This window comes from Typopeltis vanoorti, chromosome 18, assembly GCF_054136105.1.
Source record: "Typopeltis vanoorti isolate ZY-2024b chromosome 18, IOZ_Tvanoo_1.0, whole genome shotgun sequence".
Lineage (NCBI taxonomy): Eukaryota > Metazoa > Arthropoda > Arachnida > Uropygi > Thelyphonidae > Typopeltis > Typopeltis vanoorti.
The window spans coordinates 85,687,555-85,705,000 of NC_143566.1; the positions used below are offsets into that span (position 1 = coordinate 85,687,555).

The window sequence follows — 17,446 nt, forward strand, 5'->3', positions numbered from 1 at the left end:
ACAGGAGAAAAAGATATTCTTGAAGTATGGAGTAATTATGTCGAAAAATTGTTAAATGAAACAAACAGTGATAGCACAGTGGTAAAAAAACACTCAACAGGCATACAGTCAGGAATACATATCCATACTTGAAGTAGAAAAAGCCATGACAGGCTTGAAATGTGGAAAGGCAGCAGGAGTAGATGATATTCGACCAGAAATGCTGAAGTAAGGTGGTATAAAAGTCTTACAGCGGGTGCACTGCATAATTCAGAAAGCCTGGACAGAGGGACAAATTCCCAATGATTGGAGTAGAGCTCTCATAGTACCCATATATAAAAACGGAAATAAAACTGAATGTGAGAATTACAGAGGTGTATCCCTACTGAGTGTTCCTGGTAAGATATATGCAAGTATACTTGAGAAACGGTTGAGAAGAATTGTGGAAGAGCTTAGTGAAGAACAAGCTGGATTCAGGCCAAATAGAGGCTGTCAGGATCAGATCTTCACTTTACGACAAATAGTCAATAAAGCATGGGAATATAACAAAGATCTGTATTTAAGTTTTGTCCATTTGGAAAAGGCATATGACAAGGTGCCAAGAGAGAAGCTATTCAATACGCTACAGTTATATGGTGTCAATGGGGCATTATATCAAGCAATACTTAGTCTTTATTTGAGTTGTAAGTCAGCAGTTAGAATTGAAGGAAGTACAGGAAGTGGTTTAATGTTAAATCTGGTGTCAGACAAGGATGTACGTTATCCCCTCTCTTATCCATTATCTATATGGATCACATTATGAAGGAAAGTGGTATTAAACATGATATCAGAATTGGAGATGTTAATTCAGCTCTTTGCTTTATGCAGACGATGTTATTATACTTCTGAATAAATCCACTACAAGTTTGCAAGATTTCCTGACTAAATTGAATAACTGTTGTAATAGATATAGTATGAAGGTCAGCATTAAAAAGACAAAGACAATGAAAATATGTATAATCGTTGAAAGTGTCAACTGTGTTGTGAATGGGGAACCTGTGTAACAAGTAAAATATTTCAGCTACTTAGGCACGATTTTTAGTGAAGATGGTAAATTAAATATAGAAATAGACAACAGAAATTTAGTTTAATCCTTTATCCAAGTGTAAGCAAACAAAGTTTACGCCTGAAAAAGGATTAAAGGATTAAACTAAATTTATTATAGTCTAACCAAATGCAAAATAAACTTCCAACATCTTTCTCTAAGTCCAGAGTAATTGAATAATAAGATGGTACACCTGTTGGCAACTCCTATAGGTAAATATGACCTCTACTATTGCTTCTATGTTAGTATCTCCATGTTTGGGTCTGCCTCCCACTGACGAGACCTCAAGAAAGGTCGAAACCAGTCTGGGTAGTGGCCCTTCCCTTAATGCATAGCAGTATACATGTCTGCAAGGAGATGTGCTTTGCATTATGGGAGATACTTAGACAAGGAATGATGAGAGCTTGGTCCACATTTGCCTGGTGTTGCACTATCTTACCTCAGTCCTGAAGATATTTTCAGGAGCACACTTTGTTTGCTTATACTTGGATAAAGGATTAAACCAAATTTATTATAGTCTAACCAAGTGCAAAATAAACTTCCAAAATTCTCTCTTTAATTTGCATATTAATTGTTTGCTGATGATGCAGAACTGGAGAGGATAATAATCGATAAAGGTGTTGTAGAGATCCTACAGACTGATTTCAATAAATTGGCATTGTGGACAAAGGATAATGGTTGTCAATTTAATGTTGCAAAATTGGGTTGAAAAGATTACATAACTGTGCATTACATTGATGGTACTGGATTACAGAAATTGATGAGGCTAGGGATTTGAGGGTAATGGTGAACGGAGAGTTGAAGCTCAGTGGGCTTTATTGCAAAGGTTGACAAAATAGCTCATAGGGTTACTTGGAGTTGAAGAACACTGATAAGGCTATGATTCAGGAACACCTTGACTGCTATGCACAGATTTGGTCATCTGGGTTTCTTGGGGATCAGGTGGTGGTAGAGAAGATCCAGAGACAAGTGACCAAGCTGGTGAAGGTCAGTGGAATGCTCCCAGTGAGGTAGCTTAAAAATGTGTAGGTTGCAAAGTTCAGTTAATAGGTGGAAAAGAGGGACATCTGAAGGGTGGATAGAAACTTATAAGCTACTAAAGGTTCTATAAGACTGACACATGCGCGCACACACACACACACACACACACACACACACACGCAAATTCAGTATATGATGAATAGAGAAAGAGAACTAGGGATCACTTTTGGAAGTTGTGTAAGGGTATGGTTAGTAAGGATATATGAATTAATTTTTGCTTATAGAAGTGATTGAGTGGAATAGATTGCCAGAATTAGTTAAGAGTGCCCTGATAGTAAATTAGTTTAAGAAGAGGTATGGTAGGTATTGTGTGTATAAAGGTTAGTGTGGATCACTCAGAATGAGTCATCTAACTCCATGGAGATACCCATATAACAATATAATAATAATAATATTTGATATAAAATCATATATAAGACAAAAGTCCATGTTCTATATTATTATTATTATTATTCTTGTACCCTCCATGGAGTCGGTAGAATCATCGTGGGAGGTTTCATTCAACTGACAACATACTTATCATACCAAATCTTAAAATCCTTAACACTCCTTGCATTAACAACACATTCTGGCAATGCATTTCTACCATTCACTGACAATTCTCCATGTAAAAAATCTACTCCTCACACCCCTCTTCACTGCACTCTTATATAACTTCCACAGATGATCTCTCGTTTTTCCCCTCTAGCCTTCTACTCTTTTTATAATTTTTTTTATTATTATTATTAAGAGAGACCTCCAGGGAGTCAGAGACTCATCAAGGGAAGCTACATACTACACACACTAGCTATCATACTTATTCTCGAATTCATTCACACTGCTAGCACTCACAACATCCAAAGGCAATCCATTCCAACCACGCACCACCCTCTGAGAGAAAATTCTAGCCCTCACACCCTTCTTGGCGGCCTTCATTCTCAGCTTCCAAGGATCCCCTCTTGTTCTTTCCCCACAAATTGAAATCCTGTATGACTCTTTCAGAAGTTTGTAAGTCTCAATCATATCACCCCTCTTTCTCCTGTTTGTTAGTGTCTGCAGTCTACAAATTCTCAATCTGTCTTCATAATCAGTATTCCACAATCCTGATATCATTTTTAACACTCTCCTTTATACTCTCTCCAATATATCAGAATCACATCGGAAACCAGGAGACCAGACATGCACACAATAGTCCAAGTGAGGTCTTATCAAGGCCTTGTAAAGAGGCAAAATAACATCCTTATCTTTACAAGTGAACATTCGTTTCAGCATTGCAATTATCTTTTGAGGTGTATTTGCAATCTTTGCCACATGGCCCCAAACTTCAACTTCCCATCTATTAACACTCCAAGGTCCCTAGCGTCATCAGTTTCTTCTAGCCTAATCCCACCAATATAATAAGACATTGGATATCTAATCATGCCGAAGTGAATGACTTTACATTTACTGACATTGAACTGACACCCATTTTCATTCTCCCATGCCCACAATTCCAGCCTATTCAAATCATTCTGCAAAGACTGCATATCAGTAGCATTCCTGATTATCTTACCTATCTTTGCATCATCAGCAAATAACTGTATGTTGTTTGTCAAATCTTTCCCAATATCATTAATGTACAGATTGAATAGCAGTGGACCAAGCACTGATCCTTGTGGTACATCACTTGTTATTTATTTATTTTTTTATTAATCTTTGTACTGGTTATGGGCAGTACTACCGTTACATCACGTCCAGACGATACAGGCCTAAGCTTTTACAAGTGTTTTACCCCATGCCTGTCCTAGTTATCATTGTAGTCATTCTCTGATGGCAACTCCATGCCAGCAGTGTGCCCTGTAGGGCCCTCAAGGAAAGAATTTTTATATCCTTCTGCATAAGCTTAAGCTGTTTTAAGTCCTTATAACTATCTGCGCTCCATACGCCATGTAAAGAGATGGTTGCGCTGGTAAACCTCGGAGTTGCCCCATGCTCCTCCCGTATCTTACTAACTAGATCTTGGTTATTTTTATAGTAGTTCAGTTTATTATTATGGCTATAGGCTAGTGGGTGCCCTGTTCCCACCACCTGGGTATCAACTACCCAAACGTCGCCATTCTTTTAATCACTAAGTCTGGCTTACGCAAACCCGCAGAGGTCATGCCTTGTATTGTTTCTGCACATGGACCCCATGTGTGCAGAAGCAATACTGGGCTATATGAGACTATGTCTCACTATAGTGGCAGCCAGCCCTACAGTTTGAGTCATTGAGCTGTGTGGGCTTGAGTAGGCAGGGCATTTCTCCTCGTCCTGATAAGGTCAATATACTCCAACCCAGGGAGGAGTCTGGTGCCATCCCTTCCCCAATCATGCTGGGGAGGCACCAGATATGACTCTTTTAAAGGAGCACCATCTACAGAACAGTGCAACAGAGGTGCCCACCTCTTCTGTTCTGCAGATGCTGACTCAATTAAGGTATCCTGATAATGGGACCAACCTTTAGTCCCCCTGAAGTCTTCTTGTATTAATGGGCTATAGAAAGCCTCTCAGCAGATAGGGGAAGAAGATAGTTCTAACTTCACGATTCTTGACAGCCGCAGGTGTGGGATCAGCCAGCTAAGTGATGGAACCCCGAGCCCACCATCCTTCACCCTCGCATGGAAATATGCAGTAGGGATGTCAGGCGGCAGTTGGAGCCATGATCTCACAGCTGAACAGATAGCCCTGTCCATTTGGGACAGTACCGAGATATATGTCCTACCAAGCACCAACTTGTGGTAAAAGCGAGGTAGGAGATAGTGGGAAAGGCGAAACAGTCTTTATTGGGACTTAAGAGGAGCTTTCCTCAAAGAAGCGATCCCAGCTTCTAGGATAGAAGGGACAGTTGACCTTCCCTTTGGGGTGAACGTGATACTGAGGTATTTCCACTCTTCCAGAATGGTCAAAGCATGGAAGGGCCTCCCATGCAGGGGAAAACTCTATAGTCTTGACCTTAAACCTTGCACTCAGATCCCCCGTATACCACTTTTTGATATGTCAGTCAGCCATCCTCTTATCCATGCTAATATTGTATAACCCAAACCCATTTTCTCCAATTTATGCAACAGTCCTGCATGCTGTATTCTGTCAAAAGCCTTAGCAAAATCCAAAAGTATCATGGTGTACCCTTGTCTAGTTCAATGGTAACATTGTTATAGAATGTGAGTAAGTTGCTAAAACATGATCTTCCCTTAGTAAACCCATGCTGTTCATTGCAAAGTAAAAATTCACTGTCAACCCATTTCTGAATGCAAGCCCTAACCAGTTTTCCAAAATTTTCACCACCACTCCTGAGATACTAATTGGTCGATAGTTGGATACACTGGGTTTGGCACCACCCTTGTACAATGGAATTACCATACATTCCTTCCATTCCTGCAGGATCTTTCCTGTTCTGAGACTCATATTAAACATCCTGGTCAAAGGAATGGCCAGTTCAGCTGAACATTCATTTAGCACACATGCTGATATTCAATCAGTCCCTATTGCTGAATTCTTATTCAATTTGTGCAACAGCTCTAATACCTCGAGCTCACACATCTGCATTTCTTCATCTAGTGAAGAGGTAACAGTGAGCTCGATGTTACGTTCACCAGGTTGATAGCTTTAATGAAATGGGCACTCATTTACTGAACACCCTCTTCTGCATCTGTAACCCTCACACTATCTGGATTTATAAGAGTTATTCTTTCTTTCACTTGCAGCATGTCGATAGAATTCTTGTGGGTTGTCTTTAGCATGCAAAGCCAGTTTCTTTTCATACTCAGATTTTGCTTTCTGTACAACAGTCGCAACTATTCTAGCATGCTGCTTATAACGTTCATAACGGAAGCTATCCTTATGCAAACTGTATCCCTTCCACATCGTCCTTTTCGTATGAATCTCTTGCTTAATAAGATTACACATCCATTTGACTCCTGCTCTATTTATTCTTCGAACTCTTCGGATACATTCTGATATCGCATCATTTGAGTATTGTTTAAATGCTTCCCATGCACTGTTGATATTCTTTCCATCCAGCAACTGATCCATTCCAAACTCAGTATACTCCTCAGTTGGTCATAATTTCCTGCTTTGTAGCTCAGCATGTAACCTTCTCTGAATGGAGCATTCATAAACTTAGTCACTTCCCAAGTGAGTACCACATGATCACTGTCACTAACTGAAGGCAGAAGAGTTACATTTTTAACTGAAATGCCTTCTGACATTATAATCAAATCTAACATTCTTTGACCTCAAGTTCCTTCTGTAACATGCTGCTCGAGGAAGTTGTCCCGTAACAGCTCAATAAATGCATTTTCATTCTTCTCATGAGATTCTACTGCTACCTAATCAATATTTGGATTTGGATAATTAAAGTCTTCCATTATGATTACTCATTGAGCGCTCATCTTTTCAAATTGGTGATGCATTTCTTCATCACTAGCAACCGAGCCACCAGGTCTGTAACAACACCCCACTATGTAATTGATCTTGTTAGATTCCACCTCACACAAGATGGCTTCAAACTCACTGCCACATGAAATATTGTTAGTAGTATTACTACAATCATAGGTTTCAACTCTAACTGGAAAAACTACTGTATCCAGTAAAATACAGTAAAACTACTGTATCCATGACACTTGATACCAGTTAGTAGGTCTGATTCTGATAGCCAGGTCCCACTAATACCTACAATCTGAGGTTGCAACATATTGACTAAGACAACAAACTTTACCCCTTTGTGTCTGATACTCCTAGCATTCGTGTACAGACATAATAATCTGCCTGAATGTTCTTTTGTATACTCTTGTTTGCAGTCTGCCTGACATGGTTGGACAACTTGCAGATCTCTATTCTTCTCTAATGCCTTACACATGTAGACATCTTTGCACACATATGATGGGTCTGAACCGGATGAACACAAACCCAAAATCATTCTCACCTCATCAACATTTCCATGACGAAGCCCATTCCCATCATTAACACAGTTATATAACATTGTTGTTCTTACACTCACATTCACACCATCCCTCCCTTTATAATTTACTTTTCCTGACTCTGTGTTAGGTCTCATACCAGTTATTAGTCTTTCTAGACTCCTGATACCAAACGCATTCAGGTGTTGGTCATCCCTCTTATACAAATCCAATCTTCCCTCAAACTCACTCCACACATCCAAAAATAGTAATTTTTTTATTAAACAATAAAACGTGTTGGAAATAGATCAAAAAATAATAATTACAAGAAACATATTTTTTAAAACTACAATTGTTGGGCTAGTTATACAAATATAGATGGGGCCTGGCCCCTATAGAAGAGCCACCTCTGATTATAATATTTATTGTATTTATGTTCAATACAATTTATATTCAAGATTTTGCATTTGTAATCTTTTTTGTGCTTCTTATCAACACCTTTGAAATGAAACTTATATGAATAAGCATATATTTACTAATATTTATTAAGTGCCGAAATATGCAAGAAGCAAATTATGTGAACCAACACCAATGTGCACTTTTTTCCATTAAAATATAAAAAAGAACAAAAAAGAAATAATAAAAATTAAATACATTTCTTTTAAGATTAAAAAAAAATCTACTCATTCTTAAAACATTTTAAATTTGTTTTCATTATTTCACTGCCCCCTCAACAAAACGTACCCCCCAAGGGGGCCACGGCCCACAGTTTGAGAAGTGCTGATTTAACCAATATATTATTAATACTCATCCTCTGCAGCTAGTACAGATTTACCACATGATAAGTCTATGAAACGCTTTTCCAAAATGCAAGTAAATTGCTAAAACAGGACCTGACATCATAAAAAATGATATGTCCATCAACTGAATCCTGTATTCTATTCCTAACCATCTTTATTCATCATTTGTGTAAATCTAGATCGTTTTATGAAGAAAGTGACATTAATCCCCATTGATATGTAACCTTGACATGGTTACATATCAATAAGCACATGGATGTAGTCCACTAATCCACTACACTATTCAGGCCGGCATGTAACCTCCTTCTGCCTCGAATTGGGGGGAAGTAACCATGTAGTCTTGTTCTGGGAGCAGGTTAACTAAACATGTGAAAATGAAATTCTCAGTTAAATGATATAGTGGGGAGCCAGTATAAATTTATATGGAATAAGAGAGAATTAACCAAGCTATCAAGCAGCAGTATACAAACACAATGTTCAAACTTACAGATGTGAAAGGTGGATTAGAAAAAAACCCACATCCCATATTTCTGTGACTAGATGATCAACAAATGAGTAGAGAATGCAGATACGAATGTTCTGAAGGAAATTGTAAGCATGCGCAGTCATAAAAAGGTAATTCCTTTTTGTAGTTACATCATGCATTATCAGTTTTTTGACATGTACTTAAACATAATCCAACCATGTGCATGGATGTTTGTGATTGTCTGTGGAAATATTAGTGGTGGTGGTATGGTGTTGGTGTAGTTGCAGTTAGTTGTAGTTGGTGGATTGAGTGGTGGAGACTGAGAGATATAGAGTAGGTCACTAGGTGTCCTCCCTCGACGAGTCTTTGGACTCCCTGGAGGTGTTATGTAATAATAATAATAATAATAATTTGTTTTACCTGATGTCACCATTAAGGTGGGGGAAATATTATTTCAGATCATATTGTCAATAAAGATGAAATTGTAAAAAAAAAGAAAAAATGTAACTTAAGAAGTATCTGGTAAATGACATAGCAGAGAGGAAAATGAAAACAGAAGTGAGTGAGAAAAGTATGAAAGAGTGAGAAAGGGAAAATAAAAACGGGTATTGGATGGAGATTCTGACAGAGGTTTGATTAATGAGAACATGAGGAAAGCGTTTTTCTTGAGTGCAAAGATCAAGCATATTGATGAAGCTGTTAGTATGTTAAGAGGGAAAGTTAAAGAGTAGATTGTTTCAACAGGCATAATTGAAAGGTGAGAAATCTGTAATGAGAGTTGCTAGAAGAAGCAAAATAGAAGAGGGCAGAATAAAGATTGTGAATCTGTTGCCATGGTATTTATTTTTTTTCCCATATATATATATGATCCACACACGAAAGGCCACAAGACCTATACCACATTAGTGCTATGTGTGGGCAAGAGGAATAGAAGAGAGGAGGAGTCTGTTCACATTTTGCTTGAACAGCTGAGGGTTGTAATTGTTGGGGAAGGCAGAGTGGGGGAGACTGTTCCAATGGACAGAAGTAGGTGGAATGAAAGAGGAAGCAGTGAAGTTGGTTCGGTGAGTTTCAAGATGGACTATAAAAGGGTGTTAGCAGTGGATCTTGTTTTAATGATTTTGGAGGGGGGGGTGAATAATAGTTTCCAATTCAGCAGAACACTGTCCATGAAAGCATCTGTAGAAGAGACACAAGACAGAAGAGAGGGATTGAAGTGGGTTTGTGAAAGAGAGAGGGATCGTTAATTAGCCTTCTTCTGGATAGAATCGAGCAATCTTAGAGAGGATTTTGGTGCACCAAAATATGGGAGCAGTATTATGGCTGGACAGATTGGGCTTTGTATAGAGTAGCAGCTGTGAAGTAGTGTCTTGTGTGAAAAAGTATGCCAAGTTTTTTGGTGGCTGCAGAAGCTATAGTTGAAATATGGTTGTGCCAGGAAAGATCAGAGGTGCAGGTCAGTTCAAAAGAGTATGATATGATAAGAAGAGAATGACAAGAGAAAGGTATGATAGGAATGAATTTAGAAGGGTCATGATTGTGAATGAGTCAGTGAGAAGATTGTACATGAGGAATGGTGAGTTTGTAGATGTTTGGAGTGAATTTGATGGATGAAAGGACTTGCATAACTGATGGGCTGCATTTGAATGGTTTTAGAGTGAGATTCTTTCTTTAGAGTGAGATGTTTGCAGAAAGTGTTGTTTACTGAGCAGCTGGAAGTACAAAATTAGAAAACTAGAGGTGTTTTTGGATGCAGTTAAGAAGTTAAGTTTCCTGAAAGTTTATTTTTCACTTGGTTAGAGTATAATAAATTTAGTTTAATCCTTTATCCAAGTGTGAGCAAACAAAGTTTGCGCCTGAAGTATCTTCAGGACTGGGGTAAGGTGATACAGCACCAAATATACACCACTTTTGCACCAATGATACAGCACTTTTGGTGCTGTATCACCTTACCCCAGTCCTGAAGATACTTCAGGCGCAAACTTTGTTTGCTCACACTTGGATAAAGGATTAAACTAAATTTATTATACTCTAACCAAGTGAAAAATAAACTTTCAACATCTTTCTCTAAATCCAGAGTAATTTATTAAAAAAGGGTGGCACACCATTTGGCAACTCCGATAGGTAGAGATGACCTGCATATGCTTCTGCCTGGTATCTCAACTTGGGCCTGGCTCCCACTGAAGAGACCTCAATAAAGGTCGAAACTAGTCTGGGTAGTGGCCCTTCCCTTAATGCATAACATTAGACATATCCCCAAGGAGATGTGTTTTGCATTATAGGAGATACTGAGACAGGAGTGTTGGTAGCTTGCTCCACCTTTACAACGAGTTTCCCTGGTGCTGTATCACCTTACCCCAGTCCTGAAGATACTTCAGGCGCAAACTTTGTTTGCTCACACTTGGATAAAGGATTAAACTAAATTTATTATAAGTTAAGTTTCCAGCCGCTTCTGGGACAAATGAGTGTAGTACATGTTCATGCAGTGCTATTTTGCTTCTGATTTGGATAGTAATTGTAGGCACAAAGGGATGCTGAAATGCATGAGTGAATGTAAAAAACATCAGAAACAAAGGGGAGTAGTTTTTGCATTGATCAGATCAACTTGGCCAATATTATTGTCATCAGTGAGACTTACTTGACAGAAGATGATATAGGATTAAAATGCAAGGGGTATTATTATTTTTGGGAAGGATAAACAAAAGTAGAAGTTAATGTTTTCAGGACTGAGGGAGATAGGGTTCTATGAAGGAGGTATCTTCTTGTGTGAGATGGAAGCCAACAGGACAGAATATATTGTTGATTGCTGCTATAAACCAGGAAGGATTGCACAGAGAGAGACACAGATATTATGTATTACTAGTTTAACATAAAGAGTGCAGGACAAGCAGTTATTATGAAGGGGGGGACTATGGGGATATTGATTGAAGAGAGGACAATGCACATAGTGAGATGGAGTTGGAATCTATATAGTTACTAAGGGATAATTACCTGAAACAGCATGTGATAGAAGGGACACGGTGTTGGATCTGGTAATAGCATCGATAACATATCCATATTCAAAGTAGCATCTCTGCCTCTGATTAAGGGAAATGACCATGCAATCTTGTCTTGGTCTCCCAGGACCATGGAGACTAAATCTGCTATAGACCTAGTAGCTGGAAACAATGTCATAGCATAAGAAGCTACAAGGAAAAAATATCAGTATTGCATAAGAAATTATTAGGGGGATTGCATGAGAAATGATTGCAGGGAAGTGTTTAAGAAAAGCAGTATTGGACTGCAAACCTAGCATCCAGGAGGATAAACCAAGTGGGTTCTAAATGGATGAATAGCATCATAAAGCAGAAGCTGAGAAAAAAAAACCCACTGTGGAGGGAATATAAAGAAAAAAGATGAGCAGTACAATGAGGAAGGGTGATTACCACAGAAGGATGAATAACTTAGATTATGAGAGAAGTTTGCTAATCAGACCAAAAGAATACTTAGTTTTTCCCTATGTAGCAAGTAAGAGGAAGAATGATTATGGAAGGATAACTAATCATTGCTGATGGTAGGAAAGGAACAGAAGTAGAAGAAATAGTGGAGTTACTTAAGTGAACACCTTACATGCATGTATAATCCAAGGTTGAGATACTCCTGATGTGACAAAGACTGATGTGAGAATTGAGATAGATGAACTGGAGGTGCACAGGATGGCATGTTGGCCCATGTAATGTGAGAACTGGCAGTGCCTCTGATCAAGCTGTTTAATTTAAGTCTCAGCTCTGAGGAAGTAAAAAAGAGGACAAGATAGTTTCATTACATAAAGTAGGGCAGAAGCAGCAAATTACAGACCACTTAACTTCTCAGGAGTGGTGGTGGTTAAAGTATTGGAAAAGTTGGTTAAAGGCAGAATTCAGGAATAGGTGGATGAAATTTGATACTCTATAGCTAATAAAGTGACAGCTGAGTTGGATGCTGTAAATGGCTGCACCATTATACTGTTGAAATTTGTAGACATTAGAAAGAATACCTTATAAAAATTTCTTCATAAGTTGGAACAAATGAAAATGGATATGAAGGTGGTGGCATGGATAGATGGACATGGTAGAGTAGAAGCCAAGAGAATGAGGATGACTAGCAGAGTACAGGCTCTGTACCAGGGCATGCTGTTTGATTTATATATTAATGATATATGGAATGATTTGAGGGGATATCTAGTTGTCTGCTAATAGTGCCAATCTGCAAGAACAATAAAGGTGATGTAGAGATCCTGCAGGATGAGTTAAATAAATTGGTGGCATGGATAAACGTTGTCATTTTTATGTGGTAAAGTGATGGTACTGGACTGCAGAAGTTGTTGAGGCTATTGATTTAGGGGTGATAGTAGACAGGGAGTTGAAGTTCAAAGGAACTTCAACTCCCTGAAGTTTGTATTGCAAAAGTGGGCAAAATAGCTCAAAGGATGACTTGGATTTTGCAGAACACACTGACAAGAGACAGGAAGATATTATTATCCCTCTTTATAAGGCTATGATAGATCTGCCTTTTAATTATTGTGTGAATATTTCATCACCTGGATTTCTTTTGAACAAGGTGGTGGTGAAGTAGTGTTGTCTGTGAGGATAGATTTAAGGTGTCTGCAAAGTTTAGTTGACAAGCAGAAAAGAGGCATGGTATAATTAGGAAGAGAACAAGAGGTAACCCTTGGAAGCTATGTAAAAATTGCTTGGAGAGCAGTGAATAACTGGCATCAGTTTCCAGAAGTGGTTGTGAGTACCCCGACAGTGAATGAGTTTAAGAAGGGATGACAGGTACTGTGTGAATGTGAATATGGGCTTCCCACGAGTCTTGTAATTCCATGAAAATACCCATATAATAATTTTCTTCGAGTTCATTGTTGAAACAAGAACTACTTTTACAATGAAAACTACTGCCTAGTAGCATATCCATTCAACCATGTTCACATTGGAGTCAACACATCTTATAATTGTTTATACGAGGGTTGTTTGATAAGTCCCTGCAAAAATGAAGAAAACATAATTTTTTTGGGACAAACATTTTTTATTTTTCAACATAGTCTCCTTTGAGGTCTATACACTTAGTCCAACGATGCCCTAGTTTTTTGATCCCATCCATATAGTATGATTTGTCGAACTCTTCAAAATAGGCAGTTGTTTCAGCAATCACCTCATCATTTGATGAAAATCTTTCTTGCCAGCCATTTTTTCATGTTTGGAAACAGATAGTAGTTCAAGGGAGCCAAATCTGGAGAGTGGGGGGGGGGGTGCGAAAGGACTTCATAGCGTAAATCGAACAGTTTGCAACAGTTCACATGTTGATGCTTTTCATCCAGTAAGCAAATGTGGCACCCATCTTGCAGATAGTTTTCTCATATGTAAATCTTCATGTAAAATATTATGTACACGGTCATTTGAGATGCCCACAGCCTTAGCAATTTCATGCACCTTCACTCTTCTATCATCCATCACCATCTCATGGATTTTTTTCAATAATTTCTAGAGTAGTGACCTCAACAGGGTATCCAGAACGTTCAGCATCATTTATGCTCATATGGCCACTTCGAAAGTTACTAAACCACTTATAAACCATTCTAATCGAAGGTGCAGAATCACCATAATGTTTATTAAGCTTAGCTTTGGTTTCCTGAGCCATTTTGCCTTTCAAAAATTATGTTTTAATCACTACACGAAATTCTTTCTCATCCATTTTTCACAAATAAGGTACTTGATCGATTCAAATAAACGCCAAACACAGAGCAATAGATTTATCTGACTGAAACTTAGTGTGTGTGATCCTCCAACAGTTGCTAGCAACTAAAAATAACCTCGATACGTACTGGTGGTGCCATCTCTTAGACTTTGCACGGACTTATCGAACAGCCGTCGTATGTGATACAGTACTATATTGTACTGTACCACTTGGTTATAAAGTATATTATACTTGAAAAGAAATTATATCATAACTTTGTATAAACATACAAAGTTGCATGTGAAGTATCTTCTTGACTAGTCTGTTTGCATAGAGGCTGTGGACTTAACATCTTGTGCTTTGCAATATGGGATACTAAGGCAATAGATGTTAAGTCCACAGCCTCTCCATGCAAACACACTAGTCATGAAGATACTTCACATGCAATGTGAAGTATCTTCATGACTAGCATACACATTATCTTCACAATAATGTGTATGCTGCTTTGGATTATGGGTAAGGTTACTTACCCATAATCTTACCCACTACCCAGACCAGTTTTGACATTTATTATTGAGAGTTCATCAGCAGGAGCCAGACCCAGGAAGGTTAAATCAATGAAGTAGTTATACATTTTCCATGTACAAGTATCACATATCATTAAAATACTCTCGATCAGAATTTTTTTTTTACTTGGTTATAAAGTATATTATACTTGATAGGAAATTACATTCTTGTTTTAATCCTATACCCAGGTATAAGCAAACAAAGTCTGTGCAAAAAATATCTTCACAAGTAGACTACTGGTATACAGAAGTTGTCTTCATATCAATTGCCTTAGCATCTCATAATTCAAAGCACACTTCCTGTTGGGTGTGTGTATTGCTATGCATTATAGGTCTGGCTCCCACTGATTAGAGCTCAATAAAGGTCTAAACTAATTTGGATAATGACCTTTCCCATAACAATGCACACATCTGAAAGAAAGTGGGCATTGAATTATGGGATATCAACAGTATCCATATACAAGTACAATAGTTGTAAAGAAACTTCACAGGCAAACTTTGTTTCTTACACTTGGGTAAGGATTAAAACAAGAAATTCTTGTCGAGTATGATATAAGTTCAGAAAAGACTGGAACCGTTCATGAAGAGAGAAATGTCAGATGAACAGGCAAGATTTCGAAAAGGCAGAGGAACAAGAGATCAAATCGCCAATGTGAGATGGATAATAGAAAGAGCACAGGAATATCAAAAGAATGTCTACCTTTGTTTCCTTGACTATAGTCAAGACTTTTGACTCTGTAGATCATGTGAAACTGTGGAATGTGTTAAGAATAATGGGAGTACCAGAGCATTTCATTATCCTTCTGAGGAATCTTTATTATGAACAAGAAGCTACTGTCCGAACAGATCTTGGAGAAACTGAGTATTTCACAATAGGTAAAGGGATGTGACAAGGATGTATTTTATCTCCATACCTGTTTAACTTGTACAGCGAATACATTTTAAGAATGGCAGGGCTGGTGGAATCTTCAGTTGGAATTAAAATTGGTAGAAGAAATATTAATAATTTGAGGTATGCAGATGATACCACCTTGCTAGCAGAATGCAAAGAAGATTGGAGGAGCTTATTATGAAAGTTAAAGAAGAAAATGCTAAATATGGTCTTAAACTTAACCTCAAAAAGACAAAAGTTATGACAACATGTGAACTTAATGATTTTGAAGTAAATGGGAAGAAAATGGAAGCAGATCCCGAATTGATCAAGATGGTTATTGTACTGAAGAAGTTAGAAGAAGATTATTACTCAGAAAGAAAGCAAAATTTAAGCAAGATCTTTAAAGATATTAGCCTCGCAACAAAAATCAGAATCGTGAAAGCAATGATATTCTCTATAGTATTGTATGGATGTAAAAGTTGGATGCATTCGAATTATGGGTTTGGATTACTAAGAATACCCATGGACTGCAAAGCAAACCAATAAATCAGTGATAGACAGAATAAAGCCAGTTTGCTCCCTTGAAGCTATGATCATCAAGCAAAAATTGTCATATTTCGGACATATTATGCGAGAAATGACAGTCTGGAGAAGATGATGATACTTGCTAAAGTTGATGGAAGCAGGAGAAGAGGAAGACCAAGAATTAGATGGGTGGATGGAGTTAAAGAAGCAACTGGAATGCGCTTGGAAATTCTGAAAGATATGGCCAGGGACAGATCTGAATGGAGAATGTATGTTCATAGAATCACCAGGAGTTGCAAACGACTTGATGGAACATAACAACAACAACATGATATAAGTACTATAATGATCCGAGTTGAATTTTTGACTGTCAATACTTCCATTGGTTTTGTGAGAACTATTATGCAAACTCACTTGAGAAGAGACTAGGAGATACAATGCATTAATTAAATGTTCGATGTTATATATATATTTTTTTTATGTGAAGCCCACCTCAAAAGGGTTGAGATTAATAAAACTTGTATTTATTATTAGTACTGTGGGTGACTAACAATTGTATAATCCACTTCCTCGGGTCTAGATGTCAAACATGGAGCTTTTTCATGAAAATATCTAAATACATTTTATTATTATTATTATTATTCAGGCCTCCATGGAGTCAAAAGACTCATCGTGGGAGGTCCTTCCTAAGAACATAAAGTCTGTCAAGACTCATCGAGGGAAGGTCCCCCTAAAAAAACACAAAGTCTATCATACCACTCCTTAAACTCATTGACCGTTCTCGCTCTCACCACTCCATCAGGCAATGCATTCCACGGTTCAACCACCCTCCATGCAAAGAAACCACTCTTCACCCTCTTGCTCACAGTTTCCTTTCGTAACTTCCAGGGATGGCCTCTTGTCATCACTCCCTCCCGCTGTTCAACCAAGCGAAAGAAATCCCCAGTGTCAACCCTGTAACCACCTCTCAACAGTTTAAAAGTCTCGATCATATCGCCTCTCCTTCTTCTATCTACCAAACTCTGAAGTCCACATTCCCTCAGCTGATCCTCATAACCAAAATTGTACAGTCCTGAAACCATCTTTGTCATCCGTCTTTGTACCCTTTTCCACAATTAATTTATCCCCTTCAAATCCTGGGGACCGAATCTGAGAACAATAGTCTAAGTGTGGTCTGATCAGAGACTTATACAATGGAATGATAACCCTTTTATCTCTGCAGGTCAGTGTCCTTCTCATAATTGCAGCAATCCTCTGTGTTACCTTCACCACCTTTGCAATATGTCCCCTAAATTTCAGGTTTCTATCAATCATCAACCCCAGATCTCTTGTCTCCTCTACTTCCTCCAGTATAACTTGTCCCATAGAGTATGCAGTGTCCCATTGATGTTTCCCAAACCTCAAGAACTTACATTTTGCTGCATTAAACTAACATCCCCATTCATTTGCCCATCTATCTAGCTTATTCAGATCCTCTTGAAGGACTACCACATTTAAACTTCATCTTTCATTTATATGCTGG

At 38.1% G+C, this 17,446-nt stretch overlaps 1 protein-coding gene across 1 annotated transcript in view; it reads left to right on the forward strand.

The window, feature by feature from the left end:
• The window catches only part of LOC150096886 (tubulin polymerization-promoting protein homolog), a 90,799-nt gene that overhangs the window by 62,754 nt on the left and 10,599 nt on the right, over positions 1–17,446 (forward strand). The window lies entirely within an intron of this gene.